The following is a 22,785-nucleotide window of genomic DNA, read 5'->3' on the forward strand; positions in this document are numbered from 1 at the left end:
ATTAAACAAATATCATAGCAGCACAGTTTTGAGATTTACAATATCATTCAAACCAGAAATTTCAAAGAATTATAAATATTTTAAGATTTTGTCAGTTAGTCTTTTGACGTTTCTTTTTTTTTTTGTATGATCAGAACACATCAGAATTCAGAAAAAGGAAATTCGTACCTTGCCAACTTTGGCAGTTCTATACTCATATTTAGCAATATTCAATTTACTTAACACCAACTTAAATATAACTTAAATACATATAAAAACATTTAATCTATGTTATATCTTGTACTACGAATTTTATTAAATTTAGTTTAACTTCACCACACTTAATGTATTGCTGTATTCACTTTACGTTTTCTGATGCAAAATTGATGAGGTCGTAACAGCCGCCATAAAAATTACGACCAATACGTAGTGCTGTCACTAAACAGTTTATAGTGTTAGTGATACAAAATAAGTCTACATCGAAACCAGTAGTTTTATGGTCTTTAAATATTAATGCAAAATTGATTTCCAAATGAAAGATTTTTAAATACAAGAAAAAACATAAACAAAAATAATTTTGACAAAAACTAAACCCAAATATTTTGCATAAAAAGTCCTTTTATTTTCCCCTACAGGTATACATTTCTCCACTCAAAAGTGTTTACATATAATAAGTATAAATACTACATAACTTGAAACAGTACAAACAAAACTATTACTTAGATTATATAAATGGTTGTTAAACAAAAGACGAAGTATAGATGTAATTATTCAGTTATACAATCGAAAGGACTTATCAGACACAAACCATAAAATAAAATACTAAAAAGACAATCCATACCTAATGCACATTTATAGTAATGATATGAAAAAATCAATAATATCATTGAATTCCTTTAACTTGAAAATTATGTTTCCCTTCACCGATTCGATTCCGATTTTCTACACCTGAGAAGATATCGCTTGCATTTCCTATTACATTTCATTGGTGGCGGAATATCATCGCAACACTGGAAGCACAAAATTTAAAACTATTCTTAAAATTTGACATCAAGGTTTAGATATTTTGAGGTTAAAAATAGGAGAATTAATTTTTTGAAATAAATGGTTTAATTAAATCAATTATTTCTGACTTAGCTGCCTACGAGATGTTAAATATTCTACAAAAACGGTGAACGTCACTAAGATACTATATATTTAAGCTCAAAAAGAAGATTGAAGATCAATTATATTATAGAGGAATTTTTTGAAAGTACCAAGAGAATAATCGCCTTTTCAGCTATAGTTAATGTCAAATTAAAAACTTACACTGCTGAGTCGATATTAACAAAACATAGCCAAGAACTATCGTAAGAAAAACGGCTTTAAACTAACATACATGCACGCACTCACGCACACACTATTTCACGTCTAAAGACTTACAGATTTTAATAGATAATGTAAAGGAAATATGACTCTGTTATTTTATTGATTACATAGTATAAACGTTATTATATTTTCAAAACTAACTCTGGTTGAGTTTTTAAGTTAATGATTTTCACAAGTATTCATTGAAATAAAAGTAATTCTTTCGGATGTACTACACTTTTTTTAAATTTTAAACTACATAAATCCGACGGTTTGGTTGGTTGCTGCGGTGTGGTGCTGCGTACTGTGTTGTGGTCACGGACATGGGATGTTGAAATTAAAAAACATCCCAATTTCAATAGAGAAGAAGTCTCACGCAGTAAAAGTAGCAGGGCTAACAGAAATACTCATTCCAAAAAAAAAAAACAATAGAGAAGATCACTGCAGTCTATGTAACAACTAAGACCTCCTCATAAATAAAATTGACAGATGTGCGTACCTTAGTTCATTTTTTATGATTCACTATGTCATGAAAGATTGCTTCTGTGGTTTTCTTGTAGTGAAGAAATTATAAACGCTAGAACTTCAAGTCATAGGCAACAGTGCTAAAATTTTTTTGGTCACTCTCCGTTGCTCCAAATCTTATTGTAATAAATATCGATTATTCATGTCCAAACTTTTATACGTCACGCGTGAGATGTTTTAAATATGTATTAATGGGATAATCTATTTTGTTATGAACTATGAAACAATTTAAATTAAATACTCATATAAATGTATGTATAAACTGGTAAGGACTTACTTTAGCTTGTTACTAACGAAACTTAATATTGCTTGACGACAATCTGACGGTAGCGAATATTCCAAATTATCTCGACGCTTCAAGGATCGTCTGTTGTAATACATTCTATATTTTAAACATAAACATATTCTTGTGTTTCAAGATATTCTGAGTAACGTGAATGAAATTATAGCATAATAAAAAGAAAAAGAAATAATTAAGATAGAAAAAGAGTTATAATGTCGCTTCTTATAACGGAAATGTTCCATATCTATAATTTTATTAAATATTTTAATCACCAAATATATATTTAATGTTAACCTATTACAGAACATCACATTAATTTTTATGAATGAAATAATTATTCGAAAAATATTAAAACACATTAAATGTAAATTAATAAAACAATGAGCAATAGTTATCAAAACTAGGAAGTATTATATACCAAATATATCCAATGGTATATTTTTTATGACACAAAGTAATAATAAGGAGTTTTATCTTGTAAATGAAAATTATTTTTTAAATCTGTCTTTAGTTTTGGCTTGAATCAGTTTGAGAATTTAAAATGAATTAATGTCTGAATACCTTAACTTGTTTAATTACTTAATCCTTTAATACTTAAAAGCACACCTCCTAAAGATGTTTTTTTTACATATCTTAATGTCACAAGAGCTGTCATGTCATGATAATCACGGTTATTATGACGGTTCATTTAAACAATAATTTAAACTCTAAATTAGCTACTCAATAAGTTCGCTAGTTTACAAACCCAACAAAATTAAAATGTATAAACTGCTAAACGAGAAATAACGTTAAACGTTTAAATAAAATCACTAAGACTATTCATAAATTAATACTATTTAACTGTATTGATAAATATTCTGAGTACAACGGCGCGAACAACCAAAGGATTTATTAATAGTATGAGCTTCCTTTAAAACTAACGAACTTTTTAAGTTATTGGTTGTATGTTAACTAAAATCGAAATTTATAGATATGGGTTTTTCTTTACAATAAGAAATTTTATTACAATATGTGAATATGTGAAGAATACTCACAGAAGTAACTAAAATTATTATAATTAAAATCTAAGTCTAAGTCTAAGTCTAAGTGAGGTCACCCCTTTTTTTACGAGGGTAAATCTTTCAAAATACGACAGGGCGTGTGGGGAAAACACAAACAGGGCGTGTGGGATTTCCACTCACTAAAACCTCTCTGCAGTTCTCTGCACGGTGCGTAGAGAACTCTTCAGGTCACTGCGCACGAATCACGAAGACTCCACATTTGCCTCGTAAGAGTACCAGCCCACACTGGAAATCCGTACAGCGCCATCGAACGCAACATGCCGGTGTACAGACGCCGAGCTGTCGCGCTCTGACCACCGAGATTCGGTAGAAGTCTTCCGTGGGACACATTACAGTCTTTTCAACAATATTAACTGTTCAATAATTATTCACACTCTTAAAATAAGATTAAACGTATTATTTTAGGGCTTTCATTATAAAACATACATATACATATTTATATGAACTATCTAACATAATTAAATATATATTTAGTGTAACTTGTATGTCATTGTTAAGATATCTTCTAAATATTTTAGTTGATAAATCAATGGAGCTATAAATTAAATATATTAATGTATACATAAATGTTATATGAAATCCGAAGCAACCTTCAGCAACAAACCTGCGTAGCAGTCACCCTTTATTAAAATAAAACATATAGTTTTTGATGTATCGGAACGTATTGAACTTTTAGGCAACGTTTTTGGAATTGCCTTCAATCTTTTTTTTTCAATCTGCGAATCTATATCATTGTGTCCGAAAGAATTAAATTAAAAGATATTATAATCTTTCGATTGTTTTTACAATTTGTTAAATTTTAATGAAGTAAAGTGTTTTAGTTTTCGCATTAAAAAAAAATCTAATCTCTTATAAAATATCAAAGATGTCTGTCACAAACTTGTTCAAAAGCTGTCACACTGTATTCCAGAGAATATTTTCATTTGGATTATGACTTGTGATTTCTCAATATATTTGATATATGTATGTTATTTTTAAACGATTTGTTACATTACATTTATTGTATCGCATAAAAATAACCCATTTTCAATTGTTGGAAACAAAGGTTTCCATGTTTTATTTGAGTAGCGTTGACATTTGGATAATATGGGCAATATTATATAGCAGCAAACAATGTTCGCGGTAAGTTTGAAACCTCTTTTGGTGTTTATTTGCATATTTCTTGTATGACGGGAAACATTTATCGCAGTTTCGGTGGTTTCATTTAATATTTCATTTAAGGATTTGTCGGAATCCGTTCTACGTTACATAAGAGACTTCAAATTCAAATTGTATCTTACTTCCTGATTAATTATTCCTTCATACCGGGACTAAAGAAATATTAAATGAGCGGAAAATAAAACTCTAATAAAGACGAAAACATTGACGAAATGACAAAATATAATCACAAGACGACATATTTTTATGAGTCGTAATAAGTAAATTTGTCGCCTTTAACGCAGTGGAGTTTCATTAAGTTTTTATTGCCATTTATGGGTTTATTTAATAAAACAGATTATTTTTTTGGTCACTCATAAATTCCATTTTAGGTTCACATTACATTCACATAAGTATACATTTCGTTTTTGGGAATAATCTCGTCTATTTTTGATTTTTATGAACCTTCCAACCCTTACTCTGCAGTAACTGTGATAACGGGCACGTGAGATGAATGCGTTTGTAATTACTTTGTTTTTGTTATCTGCTTCTATGGGGTTTTCCAATAGGGACGCTTGAACTTTGACAGCTGATTGCGGCCATGTTGTTTGAGTGACAGCTGTCAAATGCAGTGTGTTATATTCATTCCGTCCTCCCAAACCACCATGGCAGGTTACAGTGTCGAGCAGCACGTGCAAATCATAAAATTGTTTTATGAAAATGGGTCTTCAGTTCGAGCAACGTTCCGCGCACTTCGCCCGTTTTACGGTCGCGATGATCGTCCTGCCGAGTCGACTATCCGTCGATTGGTGGACAAATTCGAGTCAACCGGGTCAGTTAACAATCAGCCGGTTCCCGTGCGTCAACGTAACGCGAGATCTGCCGAGAATATCGCCGCTGTGCGCGACAGTGTCCTCGAAAACCCGCGGCAGTCAATTCCGCGTCGCGCACAGGAACTCGGCCTTTCGCAGACGACAACTTGGCGAATTTTGCGTTGTGACTTGAGCCTGCACCCGTACAAGATCCAGCTGACCCAAGAGCTCAAGGTTAATGACCATAGACAGCGCCGTGTGTTCGCTGACTGGGCATTAGAGCAGTTGGAAGTTGACGCCGATTTTGGCAAAAAAATCATCTTCAGCGACGAGGCGCATTTTTGGATGAATGGCTATGTCAACAAGCAAAATTGCCGTATTTGGGACGAGACCAATCCACACGAGGTTCACCAAGTGGCAATGCACCCGCAGAAAGTGACTGTTTGGTGCGGATTTTGGGCCGGAGGCGTGATTGGTCCGTATTTTTTCGAAAACGATAATGGTGTGGCCGTCACCGTCAATGGTGAGCGATACCGGTCGATGATAACCAACTTCTTTTGGCCTGAAATCGAGAATATGGATCTGGACAACATGTGGTTTCAACAGGACGGCGCTACGTGCCACACAGCACACGCTACGATGGAAGTTCTGCACGAGCAATTTCTGGACATGGCCATCTCGCGCGGAGGCGACGTGAACTGGCCACCGAGATCGTGCGATTTGACCCCGCTGGACTTTTTCTTGTGGGGTTTTCTTCAGTCGCAGGTCTATGCCAACAAGCCGCAAACCACCGATGCCCTCAAAGTCAACATACGCCACGCCATCGATCAAATACAGCCCGATTTGTGCGCCAGAGTCATCGAAAATTGGACCTTTCGTGTGCGCGCCACCAACCGAAGCCGTGGCGGTCATTTGAATGATGTCATATTCCATACATAATGGGGTCGATAGACCTTTCAAATAAAAAAAAAATTTTGCAAATATCTTTCCTACATGTATTTTTTTTTGCATTTCAAAGATTAAGCGCCCTTAATGGAAAACCCTATAATAATTTGAAAATACTACTCTGGAGGAATGCAAACTGCGCTAAGCAACGAGCGCTATGTGTTGAGGTTGTTGCACAGTTTTTGTTCAAATAAAGATTGTGAAACTAAATTGCGAAAGTCTTAAGAATCATTCCCGGGATATAGTACTGTCTTCACGACGATGTAAAGAGTCAGCTTATCCGCTGTGTGATTAAACACCGCTGACTTCGACGCACGTCCATTATTAATGTATAAGATATTTTCTTAAACCCTTCTACCGATAACCCTCCTTGTTTATACAATGTATGACAAAAATAAACATTTAAACTAAACATGCTATGTAGCATTTTGTATCTGTATCTATCAAAAAAATTTTTAGTTTTTTGTATATATATGTACTTTTATTAAAACAGATAAAATAGAAATTTATATTTGATTTTTTTCGTGGATAAATCCTGTCTCACGTGTAAAAGGAGTCGAATGGCCATAAGAAGATTGTGAATTGACCATACAAACACGACCTACGTCAAGTGACTAACAAGGTTATAAAAATGGATTACTGTATGAGGGTTATTTTAACGAATATTCATTTTAAACAAATCAATTATAACATAATATGATCATTTCATAAGATTCCTTGCGTTGATTCAACTTTAAATTGAACTACAACGCAAACATTCAATAAAAAAGTTATCCCGTATTTATTAACATGCAGTGAAATAAATTGTTTCTACATTTATCTAATACATTGATAAATGAATGAATTTTGATGATAAATCTATATTCACGTTAAGTTACAATGAATGTACTAAATAAGTATGGATTGATTGTGTTCCTTACAGTAAATACATTCGTTATAAAAAGGACTATTTAAATATCTTCGAGTCTTCACTTGTTTCTCTACTACTAGCTGCCCGTATGTCTAAACTAATTAATTTTCGATAGTATCGTGTACAGCTAGACGTTTGTTAAATTGATGTAGATAAAGAAAAAGTTGTATAAATAAAAACTTGTGATTCAAATAATTTTATTGTATTTTTTATTATAATAAGTAAGTGCAATATTGTTTTATTATATCATAAATATAGAACATTTTTCAGCTGGCGTCTGTTCGAAACATTACATAACTTTTCACTGTACCTTGTAATCAAATTCAACATTGATTATCCCACTAGTTAGATTAAATCTTAAGCATGAAACTAATTAACATGAAAGAGACACCCAACACACCTTGCATGCATACTTAACGTACAGAATCGAATGTAAGATGATAAGATACGCGCTAGAACATAGCTAGGCATACACGTGAGACTGATGTGGGACTAGTATATTTAGTCTAATTATGCATAATCACACAAGATTAGAACGGGTAACGCTTCGTTACCCGTTTCTCATTAAATATTCTACGTTAACACTACATAGTACGAAGATTTATGAATGTCAAACTGTGAAGGCTCCGTGTGTGTCGGTGGCAATTTATATTAAGCATGCAGACATTCATTGATGACTAATTACCAACTAATTTTAGCTTCTGTTGTTAGAAAAAAATATAAAATATAATCATCTTTATTGTTTTGCTTTTGTAATTGGTTAAGAATTAAAAAAATACTTCATACTATCCGATTACTGAATCAAAATATGTATTACTTTGTGGTAAGTATATTTATTTCTTAAATGTTTCCTGGTTAAAGACAGTAATTTTTTTTATTAAATGTTATTTTATTTTTCACTTTTTAATTATGGGTAGAGCTGATAAGTATCATTACCGAATGAGGAGTCACCTGCTTAAGATCAAGGTAGGGAACATTTTATAGGTAATGTTTCAATACACTATCGGGATATTTCGCAGTACCTGTTAGCTAGAGTTATATAACATTTTTTTAAAATTCATTCTTTGCAGCTGGGGTATGATGATTAGTGCAATAATCTACGTCTCTCCCTTTGAGGTCTTTAGCAAAAGTCCTATGAGGCTGTGTACTTTGTATAAGTAACTATGAAACAAATATCATTTTTAAATATTGCGGAATTTACAATTAAAAAATAGTAAAACCAAGATTTAAATAAAATAGTAAAAGTTACAAGAAATAAGATGTAAATTTTCATTACATACTAAGGAAGCGATCATGGACATCAAACCACAAACTAGAAGCTAAAGTTCTCTTATTTAAATTAAATTTTCTGTTTCATCTCGATCTGCAGAAAATTTAAAGCAAATAAATTTATTTTATCTCATGAAAATTTACACAGATAAGAACAAATCGTGAAACGCATCCTAGAAATTGTATTCAGACAGCATTATTATTGTTTTTTTTATACTTTAATGAATATGATACGCTGATCCAACTTTGTTTAGTAAAGATGAAAAATATAACAAGTAATTTATTCAATTAGTTCACTTTAACTTTATTGATTAAGAAAACGTGGGCGTTTACAAACCACCGTATAAATGACTAAAATAACTGTCTCAACAGATTATTTTGTGTTATCTTAATGCAATATCAAGTTATCTTAATGATTTTAAAATATGTTCCGTCTAAGAACTTAGGTTTGAAATGTTAAACAGGAACTTCTATGTAAATATGTATCATATAACATTAGTTATAAACTAAATTACATAGTTAATAATCATGATTTATGTCTTTACTATACTAAAGGTTTAATTTAATGAAGTCAAGAACATACCTGTGTCAAAATAATTTAAATTACTCGAAGTGTTTTAAGGTGACTTATTTTTAAAGATCACAATACTTATTTTGCTACAACCTACTAGTTAAAGTATTTAGAAGAACTTTTATTAAAAATCACAGAAAGTTGCAGAGAAGGCTTCAAACTTAATAACTAATAATTCACGGCTCACTTCTTCATCTCGTTCGTGTGTGATGTCAGAACGTTTATCCTCTCTTTAGTTCGCCGTTTCGATTTGCATTTAATGTTATTTGCAGAATATATAATTTTATTTATTTTAGTATTATATTTTTATTGCTAATAATTTATGTATGTATAAGTAATTATTTATTATACGCACTTATTTAATAATAACTGCATAATATGATTAAGCCAGCTAAACCGATTATCACATTATCTACGAGTATATATAATAGAATAGAATAATGTCCTGTATTATTGTATAGCAGAATATAGGTGTATCAGAATAATAAATTCGTTATTTCCTTAAAATTTCCTTATTCTTACATCATCAGAACAATAATCTATAATTCAATTTTTACCTCATATAAAGACATTAATTTAAACGCAGGTGGGCGGCAAACACATTTTTTTTTCACATCAATTGAACATAAAATATTCACTTTTAATTATCAAATGTTTCAATTATTATGTTATATAAGTAACATTCACAGTAAGCAATCTTCGAGAAACTTACAAATATCTTATTTTTTCCATAATGTTTTGTGAGAATTTTTGTTTAAGGTACGATATGGAAATTGCTTTAGTTTTGATATCTAATATTTTCACCATTATACATTTAAAATAAAACTATAATTCACGGAAATACTACGTGCATGATTCACCTCTTTTGCTTTGGTTACCGCAGCTGTAAAATAAACAACTTGTTGAGTAAAATATAATAATATATCCACGTTGTATGTCCGAAAATCATCGATTCAGTTTAATCTTTCGTTTTGACTCTACCCAAATTTGAATAATATTCTATCCTTTGTTTCAGAATCTTTATAAAATTAATGAGAAAGTTTTTCTTATTTTATTAATTAAAATTTGAAGTAAGTCTGTTCATCTGTTCCATAAGGAACAAATTAACTCGGAAATTGGAAATTAAATCTTGTGAGCCAATTACAAAGAAAAATACGCTCATCAGTTCAGAGTTGGCTAAATTTTAAAATTGTGTTACCAACTATTTATATTTTGCAGAGCTACGAACAGGACCTTATATTAAAGCAACATTACCTTATATTAAACGGGGCTGACGTAATTTTGTACAACATAGTCCCTTAATCTAAGTGGAAATGAAAAAACTTATTTGTTCCTTGTCTTCCAACATTTTGTAGCTTTAGATATAACAAAAGACCGGGACGCAGAGTTGTTGGTTATTGTCGGTCAGTTTTGAAAAACCTTATAGCAAAATGGTGGTCCCGGTGAGGCGTCATACTTAAAAGTACCTATTTCAGGTTTCCAAAAGATGATGAAATAACCTTGTGCGGGTCACTGAATATAAAGTTTGTACACCCAACAATATAAGTGTGCAAATTATATGTTTAGACATTTTCTAACAGCTGATACAAGTTTTGTCGTTAGTCAGCATCAGTGATCTCCTTACCGGAGAGTAATATCTTGCTACTCTCGCCCAAACTGGTGTGGTAGTCTTTCGCCTGATTTTTATCCGAGTAATTGTCAACAGTGAGCATTATAAGAGTTCATCCTTTGTTAAAATTTGTGCACAAATAAATATATAACGGTCCTAATTGCATGAAAAATTCAAACAAGTGCGAGTCGGACTCGCCATGAAGGGTTCCGGAGCAGCAAGTAGATGATATAATATAAAAGTAATTGTAGGGCGTTGTAACTTTGATCGATGTTTTATAAAAAAAATAACTTAGTTTTACATAGTGTTTGTATGAATGACAAAGATGTATATGCGTTTTTTGAAAATATATTATTTCTTGAAAATTAATAATGATATCTAATTTAAACCAATTTTCGTTGAAAGTTTCCATTGAAATCTACAGCATATATTTTTTTTAGTTTTCTCACTCTCTTATTTTAAAAGTTAGAGGGGGCACACTCATTTTTCCACTTTGGAAGCGTCTATCTCTTAAACAATTGATTTTGAGGAAAAATAGTTTTAGGAACGTTCCATTTTTTTCCATTTGGCTACGGAACCCTAAAAAAGTATATAAATGTCATTTGATAACGGCAATATCCGAGCAAAAGTAATCTCATTAGTATTTGTTACCATTCTTCGCAACAAGCAAGTTTCAAATATCCATAGTTTACCACTTCAAACCAGAAAATTGAGCACAGAACCGTGGCGTTTTGTATTCTTTTTCTTTGTGTGTGACTAACGACCATTATGGTTTTCTCTTGCAAAAACAAACCATGCAAGTAATCTATTTTAAAATACACGTATGTAAACGATTTCTACAAAACAAACCCCAAAACTAATCAACTAACTAATGGAATTTATAGTCGTTATATATTTGCCCTCGTTGCATATGTTAAACACATTACAAAACTCTTTTCTTATAATAAATAGCTAAATATTGATAAAAACCATTCACATAAAGTCATGAAATAATCATTAAATAAGAATTATAAAAATATATATTATATTACTACTTTGCTTGGATATGATTTCTTTACTTTGTTATATCTCTAACCAGCGCGCACTTGCTGGCACTGTGAGCTAAGTATTACTGGAATACTTAGCTCATTAAATGCAATACCTATTGATTAACCGTTGATATTGATGAGCAACCAGGTTGTCATTGCACGAGCAACCCCATTTAACAATTTCTATCAGAACTCTAGACAATATACATATTAAGGTTTAATTACTAAGGACATTTAATGACATTTTTTCATTCATTATTAAGGACATTAAGGACATTCAATGTGTGCTCTAGCATCGACCATTTTTTTTCTTAATTGTAAGTTTTAATTATAACATTTAATTAAAAATTTTAATAAGAAACTTCGGTTTTTTTATTAATTTGTAAATATTGCATTGAAATGAAAATAGCACTTTAAGTACTTTACTACACTGCAACATATGACTGTTCTAATTTTCTTTATCGACAAAAGTTGTTAGTATCTGAAAGTACGAAATTCTTATAAAACAAATGCATATTTTGTTCCCAAAACTTGGTTTTAAATTGAAAAATATCTCAGGAGTACTGTTAGATCAGTTTCAATGGCCATTAATCAAAGTATCGAAAGCAATTGAAGAGAGAACTGAGAATAATTAATTGTTTCCTTTGAAATGGTTTATCAAACTTATTAAATCAATACGTATTGAGCATTTTGGGTAGATAAATAAATAAGTAATTCCTACTAAAATATTAAATGTATTTGAGATATTTGAGATATTTAACAACAATGCAATAAAGATAATTTTGAAAGCTTCATGTAGGGATTTCATCGTATAATTCAAAAATGTATATATCTTTAAAAAGTCACGCAATAATATACGTATTTTTTTTAAACTAACAAACTTACATCCTAAATAAAAGGCTAAAAAAAATATTAATATGATTTTGGATTGACCGTCAATATAATTTTTTTGTTTTGTCTTATATCCAAATATTACAGATAATAAAACTATATTAATTAAAATTGTATCAAATTATTTTCAAATTATAAATTTTAAACATATAGTGTTATTTAGGGATCACTCTTCCTTGTTGCATTCAAATCTCTGTCTGAAGTCCGTAACAGCCCAGGTTGTGATGGCGACGGAGGATATAAATACAAGCTACATAGACAAGTTATATTCGTCACTTTTTAGTCATAGTTTAAGAAGCTTATCGGTCAGTAGTTTTTCAATAAGGTAGTGTATTAATGAGATCTAAGATTTTCGCGAGTTTTATTCATTTAAATGAAACTAGTATTATTCGGATATATCACATGAGGTGACACCTCGTCTGCCCGTGATCACGGTTGCTGCAAAGTAACCGAAACGTCGGGATTATGTAGTTTTTAAATAATAAAATCCGCGTAGTATATCCGAATAATACTAGTTTCATTTAAAAGGTAGTGTATTTTTTTTGGAGGGACAGTGCCACCGCACCTCAAGTCTCTACTAAATGCCACTAAACGTTTTAAACCACTGCTGCAGACGAAAACATATACATTTGTTAGTTTTGCTTAGAGCAGCTTTGATTTGAGTTACAATACTGTACGTGCGTCGTGGTCATTTTTTCCACGCACGTGCAGGATGTTTAACGTTCTACCGACCGAGGTTTCCCCTGAGAGCTAGAATGTGGGGTCTTACAAACATCACGTGTCTAAGTACCTCCGCTACAATCAAGAGCCGGGAATCTTATCTTTAACACCCCTTATATTGCAGATGTCCATGAACGACAGAAAATACTTCCCATCTGGTAAGCCATTTTGTTGTTTGCCTCATTGGAACAAAAAAAGTTTAGAGATGACCATTGTTCCTTATGAGGCTCTATATTTTGTGCAAATACCGACAGGAACCATTGGACTACTTAATTTGTGGCGTCAATTATATCATCCGTGGTTTCCTAATGCAAATGGATTCAAGAGCTTAGCCTGAAAACATGCGTATTCAGCTTTAACTTGTTGCTTTAAACGTCTAAGAGTCAACTTCACGAAGACTAATTTCGCAGTAATCGCATAGTTTCTGCAACTTTTCTCCGCTGGCCAGCATTAGGATAAGTATTTATAAAATCTAGCCTTTTATTGATTAATTATCCTTCTTTGTATCACTTGTTCTTTCATAAGAAGTGTTTTAATAAGAAGGAAAAACAAGCGGAATGGGATGGCGGTAATGTGACAGCTGGTCCCCAATGCATCTTAAACAACAAAATCTCTTTTTTACTTATATAAACCTGTTGCTGCATAATTACAATAATGTTATACAATTTAACATATGTTTTAAATAGTAGTATCTCACCTGCTTGACTAATGTTATAACACTATATTTAAATTATAATTGTAACTTCAAAAAATATTTAATTTATGACAATGAGTATTATAAAACATACTCGTAGTTCAAAAGTTACTAATAACGTTTATTTCAAAGTTATATTAGGTCATAAACTTATTTAAAGATTACGTCAGGATCGAGAAGCAAGTAGTTAATGAGATGGAGTTTTTTAAAATGCTTACAGATTACTTTATTAATTATATTAAAAGTAAATTGCGCGTGTGATTGATGTGCGGAATATATATAAATCTCTAATACTTTGGAATTATCACTTTTGTGTCATTATGATCATTCGGTTGGGTTATTTGAAAATGATTCATATTCCCATGCTTATTCCACACAGTATTGTATTTAGAGTTAATAGAAATACTGCAAATTGGTTTGTTATATGCAAGGTATCTTAAACGTTTTGGAGTAGAAAATAAATATATTAATAATTATCTTTAATCAATTGTACATTGCCCTATACTTTAAGTTGTGTACTGCTTTTGTGTTATAAAAAAAAATACAACAAAAAAATAAATTCAAAGTATGAAAGTGTCCGTAGAAAGGTTTTTTTTAATTTTGTTTTCTTGACCTTGCTTGAAATATCAGTTTGGTGCTGTATACATTTTTTAATTGTTTGCAAAATAAATATTTCCAACGACAATTGGGTTAGATTTTGTCATTTAAATTACGATATCAGTACATTTTTCTTAACCTTAAGTAGAATTTAAATACAATATGTGTTAATACAAGTTTAAAACTTTGTAATTTAATTATTAAAAACCCTGACTTTCTGATAATTAAATTAGAGTAAATTTTAATTTATCGTAGATATGGACTCTGTTCCAAAAAAAAACCTGGAATATTACTATTTATTATTATAGTAAAATGTAAAACTACTTGTATGAACTAGACAAGATATAATTTGTACCTTCGCGTTCAATATTAAAATTGAAATGTATTTTCAAATCAATTACTCTAACTGCATATCTGTGGAGCCTGTTATCAGATCTCTTAATCAAAGGCCGTGTTGGTAAAGGAATAAAGCTCTGTATCAAATTTATAAAAATATCTCTTTACTGTACTCGATTTTGTAAAATATTTAGCTTTGGAATTATATAAACATCTTTTGAGTGAAGAATATAAATAAAATTGATAATAAAAGATGATTAAAGAATAAAATTCATAAAAAATTTTATTTCCATCGATAAATGAAATGTAAATTTTCTTCGAGTTTATTTTTTATTTTAAAAAATTCTATGTAATCTAATAAATGGCTCAATGTTGAATCAGTTCATGAAAGTAATAAATTGTAAGAAATACTTTTATTGTTTATACTTTTAATATACAATAAAAAGAGAGCATAAATTCAGTAACATAATAAAATAATTTATTAGGAATTTAATAATTCATTCATTTAAACGAGCATAGATCAATAATTATATATCTCATGTTATCAACACCTCTTGAACTGGTGTCGTCATATACGTATAGTCCGCCTATTAGTTACATAATACCATGGTATGTCATGACACTTGATAACCAGATCTTGTTTAAAGAAATATTTGTTGCACTAACACATAGTATTTTTTCCTAGCTTTAGTATGATCATTAAGCTAAATCGATGTTGAGTGAACAAAGAATTTTTATGGTGATACATTGTAGCGGATAAATTACCGCAGTTTAAATATATTTATATATATATATATAGCCCAAAGCTTTATTCAATTTAAGATTAATGACTGCACAGAATGGATTGAAAACGAATTTATGTCAACAATATATAACAGAAACCAATACCGTTATTTACCAAAAAACATTCAATAAATCTGACAACAAATTTGTAGTTTAAAAAAAATCTTTGTTTGTTTTGATTATTTTATTTTAGTAAGGTTAAACATTTTTATTCACACAGATCATATGAAAGACGATAGAGGAATCTTAATATAATATTAAATTTTATATTAACCGCCTAAAATTCATTATAGATTAATAAGTAAGATATCTAAAACACGTTACTTGTAATTTTTAACTACAATTTCAAACTTTTTCAGACTGTTCGATTATAATATATATATATATATATATATATTAAGTTCTCAATATTTAAATAAGAGTTATAAAATCCATCTTCTTCCATTCAATTGATGTCATGCAAAAAATTTATCATAAAGTATTAAGTATTCATAGCAAAATAAAAATATTATTTTAAATTACCAAAAAAAAAACAAATATGTATTTAAAAATGTAAAGTATAAACATGTCTTAGAAATTAAAGGGTTTCTTATTATTTAAAAACAATATCTGATCAAATCCATCGTATTTATTGCTCGTTGCTGCTCGTTGCTCGTTGTTGAATGCTCGTTCCTAATAGTTCACATCTATTCTGCCTCAAAGCTGTTAACTAATACGTCTACTTCGACCAAACCATCAGGGACGTAAGACCAACTTCAATCGCAGCTTTCGGGAAACATGAAATCTTCTTGTCGAACTCCCTGTCACATGACTAAGATATTGAAACACTTTGTGTTGCCAGTGACTTCATATGTATATGTATGGATTCATTTCCATTTATCTTAAATCATTTAACGTTTGATTAATAGGTTTAGGATTGTAAGGGAAACAAAAGGAGTAAGAGTCAACGACTAGACCAAACCATCAGATCAAATAGAACTATAGAATACCATTATTACATAGAAACAGGTATCGTTCACAATATTAATGATATGCTTTTATATATGAGGTTTTTGTGTAGATTGACTTATATCAGGAAGTTGTCGGTTCGATTCGCATCAGAAACGATTTCCTTCAGAAATAAGATTCCAGGTCTATTCTCTCGATCATGATATATGTAGGCTATAAAGGAAAAATAATTAAAAGATGATTGAAGGAGCGGTTCATTTAAGATTTAGGATATGTATCTTGTTCAACTAATGATAAGTTCTAAATTTGAACATTTAAGTTCCATTAAGGGCTCAATCAAACTATACGTATATATGTTGGTATTTGTAACATTTATATCTCAAAATGATCGTTTGGTTTCTATCAAGAAAAATATGCATAACAAAACAACTTAGGTGTTTAAGATTAATTTCGATTGCATCACTTAAGTGATAAGAATCATTTTAAATTCTGTATGTTTCCATCTGTATGTACTGGCTCAAACGACTTGCTTTCGAATTTATCTAGGTATATCGAAGTCGCCTTTACGTTGCTGCTAGTTGGTACCGACAAACAAATATACCTTTATTAAACACTTTCAAAAGTTGATTATGATTAATTATAATATTTTGAAATTAGTATTACGTTAAAACTATTAAAAACAAAATAAAACATTATATAAAAACAAAAATTTATTTTCAAGCAACCCTCTTCAATTATCCTTTGACAAGGTTGGCAAAGTAACTTTTAGTAAATTAAATACCTCAATCAAACACAGGTATGATGATATCTACGATTTTCACGTCTTTTTAATTAAATAAAACTAAGAATTTCAGATACACTGCGCGTTTTTTATAAGTTTACAACCAAATAGTGTAGATGATATGAAATACTCAATATTTTCATCTCCTCTGCCCGTGATCACGGTTGTTTCAAGGGAACCAAAACGTCGGGAGTATTTACTTTTAAAATAATTAAAAAATCACATAGGTAATTAATAGAATAACCCTAACAAAAGGTGGAGAAAAGCATATCACACAAAGAGGTCGTTTCTAACAGTAGAATACAAGATTAATTTTCTCTTATTATTTATTGAATTGAAAACAATTTAAATCATGATTAATTAAAGATAAAACAAAGAAAAATATGCAATGTTAGTTAAAAACTGTCTCCGAACTCTCTAAAGTTTTTTCGTAATTAGATTTTCCCAGACGCAGATAGAAATACAATGTCTGTTGTAATGGGCGCTGCTCTAATGTTGCTACTGAATTAATGCTGAAATAAACAATACATATTTAAATTTACATTTATAATAAACTGAATACATATAACTCATATTTATAAATCCATTATATTATGTGTGTGCATTGAAATTATAGTGGAGGCAAAGAATTTTGAGTTCAGCTGGTGTATATTTGGTCCAAACTTCTTTTTAGAATATTTAGATTATTTTCAGCAACTATATTCAGGTTTTCATGTTGATGTACGTCTTCCACCGCCAACTTGTAATATTTTTGCTAAAGAAAGCTTTGTGTTCAATACAATATAGATCGAAGAGGAGGGCATCTAACTTTAAAAAGTTGTTAAGTTTTCCTTTATTTCTTTTACAACATATGAAAATATTAGTAATTGCTTTAGATTATTGGATTTAATACGTTCTCAATAGGTTCAAGAACTTAAAAAAAAGTTCTTTACTAGAAGGGTGTGTAATAATCATAAAATAATTCCTGTTTCAGTTATAACACCTTTGTATGTATGTTTTAATGCTCTTCTACAGTGAATACAGAAGGTGAGTCATGAATGATTCAATTTACTAAAAACAGAGGCTAACGTTTGTTAAATGAGATACAATTTAGAGAATAGGAATTTCTAGTACAATTTAAATGGGTATATTTATTTCGACAAATTAAATTGTTCTGCAATTTTACCAACGTGAATTTTTTGACGTGGTGGAGCCTATCTGTGGTCAAGTTACATCAGCTCGAACGTGGGCCGGCCGGATGAGTGAGAGAGCCGGTTGTCCTTTCCCTGTTCCCACCCTTCCCTGCCATTTCCTTATTCCCACCACTCCCTCTTCGTCAACAATCAAGGTTGGCAAGGCATCTGTAACATCTATGTCGCGGATGTCCACAAGCGACGGTCACTACTACCCATCAAGTAAAACGTCTGCTCGGTTGCCATCTTTCACTTAAAAAAAAACAATGATAAGATTATAACATCAAAGTTTCCTTAAAAAGTGTTAAATATTATATATGTTATATTTTTATTATAAATATCATACATATCATTTATTGTATATATTTTTATCTTTATTTATTCAGTGTCACTTCATATAACAATAAAAGTTACAACGTATAACTACTAAAATTGTATCCAAAACACAATAAACACCATTTGTTTATTTAGCGACATTGAAAATTGAACATTAATTTTATTGTTACTATAGTTTAAATTGAAAAAATACAATTAAATCATTTGCTTGAAAACAATTTGTTGTACTGAATGCGTTAGTTTTAATTTGATCAAATCTATTTATAATTTAAAATAATTGTTTAATATACGTATGCTTTATTATTCATATTAACACTTCAGAACAGCGAACAAAATATTTATAGTATATTATTTTCAAGACAAATAATATTTTCCCGTAAACAACAGTCCATTGATTCAAATAATCCCAAAACTTATTTCTCTTACAATAAACAGTTCAGTCCCAATCTGCTTCCCTTTATTGTCTGCTTCATTTGATCCTGTCTTGTTTGTGACTTGGAACTTGTTGTTACATATCTAGCTTATAGAAATAATTAAACTAGTGTAAACATTCTATATTAAGACCTTATTTATGAGATAAGTATTTAACACTGAAATATCAAAGTTATAGTTAAGATAAATTGATAACATTCCGTTAATGCAAACGGAAGCCGCTGTCTGCGGGGAGTGTTCGAGGACATAATACACAACAAGCACGACAAAGTAATATATGTTGTAGAATTACTATTCCAGCATTAATGTTTCTTACAAAAGAGACAGATATGGCTACTTTAATTATAAACAAACATTAAATATTGCTGTTGCTATTATATAAACAAAACTAATCATAAGTCGATTCTCGTAAAATTTGATAAAGTTTTTTTTAAAGATTTGTTTGATAAATTTTAAATGAAAGTCAATGACATCGTGAAAGCTCTTATTACCTTAATTTCCTCCGTCTCGGCATTTAAATATCCTTCGATATTAGTATAAACGACTCCCCATTGATTTTGTTACAGTTGTTTATAGCTTTTAATAATGATTTAATGATTCGAGGATTTTATTATATGGAGCGAGAATTCCTTCATTACAATTTGCCAAAAATTTAAAAATACCTAGAAATTTGACGAAAAAATGTGATTGATTACTTAATTAGTTATAAATTTTATTTTGAAGTTACCAATATCTGACAAGAACATAGGGAAAATATGCTATAATGTGTATATTAATATCTAAGGTATATAATTTATATCTTAAATCAAACCTTTACAAAAAAACAAGTTAGAAACGAACTCTTTATTCAATATGTATTTATTTAGTGGTAACATTTTGGTTACAATTTTTACTGAACCAATATTGACCTGGAAGAGATATCTAAGTATATTATATCTTTTAAAAGTTGAAAATCATAGTTATAAACAATATATGATAATTAAAAACGCTACAGTAATGTGTAATAATACTAACATTGTATTGTAAATCCACGAAGAATTATATCATTAATGTTGCTCAATTTCTCATAATATTTTTAGAATATTTATTCATAACCGAACTCTTTAGATAGTTCTTCATATTCAAAAAAAAAAAAAAGAAATACATTTTTGTTTTAATTAAAATCTAGCACTTACTGCAAGTTCGATTAACACTTTCATGAATTTCTCTGGGGAGTAAATTTCGCAAACATATCTCTGTCGGTTATACGTAACAGTTCCCATTTACCAAAGCTCTATAAAATAATGGTTCCTCAATTCTATATAACGATAGTAAAATTTACTTTTGTTTAACTTCACAAAACCCTTTCAAAATTTGTTAGAAATATTATACAATTGACAAAATCCACTAACAGCTACTTGATTTTTAACAAACAATTCATGCACCTTTCAGCTTTACGCAAACTGATGCTATCTGACCATTTACTTGGTGTAGGAAAGTAACAATCGAGCCTGACTCCTGTTTCTCTCACCGGTCATTTGTATGATAGAAGAGGATATGGCGAATGATTTAGTCAGAAGTCTCAGAAAGCTAAGAATTAGTCAATTGGCAGTCCCACATATGTATACCTCGTGAAATTTTATAATGTTATACATGCAGTATAACTTAATATCAATAAAACCTTAATAACGAAAATAATAAAAACCAACAATTTATTTGTAGAAATAAACATATATTATTAGTTTTCTAATTAAAAAACTACAAAGATATTTAGTAGCTCTTTATAATTGATTATACAACCCAATTTTTATTTCTGTTCATCGTCCATGTAATAGCTTAAACTTTGATATATTCTGTTCAAGACACTAAAAGTTTCATTTCATTGTACTTATTAGGGACAAAGCTTCACCAACTTGGGAGTTTTATTCGAAATTCCTGTTAACAAATCCAATTTATCCAAGTGATTGTAAAACAAATTATAGACGTAACCAAAGTGCTTTGCTTTTTTTGTAAAGGGTCACTTGACATTGATATCAGTACTCTTTGGTTTTGCTAACAATAATAATTATAACTTAACTATAGAAAAGAGGCGGATGTTAAGTTTAAACATAAACTAAATGAAATAAAGAAAGTTTTTTTAAGGTCTCTTGAATTTTTATATGAATATGTACGTGCTTTATTTCCTCATAAACTTAGGTTACTATTTATTAGTTCATAAAGCGAGTTCTGCAGGCGTCGTGTAAAATTTTATTTGGACACTAAAATAAAAGACTTGTTTTCTGAGGGGACGTCTACAGCCAACCAATGCATATGTTAACCACAAACAGTCGTACTAGAATTTCATTTATGTACATATATTTCTTTAATTGTCTAAAATATTTTAATCTCTCGTGATGACTTAAAATACATTATTTAAGTTTTGATTGAAACAGATCCTAAAACTCTTTGTTAATTTGGAGACAATTTGCAGATGTAAAAACTTTTTACAACTTTTCTTTAATTATTCATAAAGAACATATTTCTAAAGCAATATTTAGCGGCAGAAAGTAAGTGATTGCAATTACAATAATTGTAAAGCATGTTCATGTCCACTTACATTCATTGCAATCCTAAATAGTTACAGCTGAAAAAAAAATAAACTAGATAAATATAAATAGCACCAAAATTAATATAATAATATATATATATTTTTTTTACTTTATGTCTGTTTCTTTTCATTCAAGTTACATAGAATCATAACACTATATTGTGTATTAGTTAGTAAGGCTTTTAGCCATGTTAGTATGACATAAAATAATTTCATCAATCGTTAAACAATAGAACATTAAAATGTGTAATAGTTATAATCATCATGTCAATGAACTACCGCCGTGTTAGTCCATGCGAATCGACATATCAGCGATTCACGTATGCACTGTCCAATCTACTCACAATTAAGCTTAGTATAATGTTGGGGCGCCCTCGCACCCTGCTTGTCAAAGAAGTATATCTCTTGTGAATTTTAGTGTAGAAGTAACCTGCACGTGCTGCAGCGAACATAGCCGATGTGGTACAGTGGCGAGGCAGACCCACCAGCATTCTGAATGGCTTATTATACTGAACACAAAGAAAGCAGTACGAACTCCGAGTACACTTGGCCCACAAGCTGCACGTGTTAAATGAGGTATGGTACGCTCTAAAGAGCGATATTTTAACGCTTTGTGAGCAACCTGCGAGCCAATATGTTCGTTCTTATAACACACGAACTGAACTTTAATAAAATTACTACGACAAAAATACTTAAGGAGAAACTACAGCACTCGCTTACTACTCACATTTTTTTATTTTTGGTAAAATCTAAAAATTATTTAGAGATGATGAAGTCAGTTGTTAAGTTTATTTTAAACAAATTAATTTTCGAAAACGATAACATCTTAATTACATATATTGTAATTATATATATATGAATATACCCTGCCCTACGTATAAATATCATCTTGGAAACTACTGGTTATAACACAGACAGGCCAGTATTTTTACTTTTTGTTATACAAAAAAAGACGCGAATGAAAAACACAGGTCACACACACTCTAGTTTTGTGTCTGTAAAAGCTGCAAGGGTAACAAGAATAGTTTCATACCTTGCTCTTATCTTTATTTT

This window comes from Danaus plexippus, chromosome 6 (assembly GCF_018135715.1).
Source record: "Danaus plexippus chromosome 6, MEX_DaPlex, whole genome shotgun sequence".
Classification (NCBI taxonomy): domain Eukaryota; kingdom Metazoa; phylum Arthropoda; class Insecta; order Lepidoptera; family Nymphalidae; genus Danaus; species Danaus plexippus.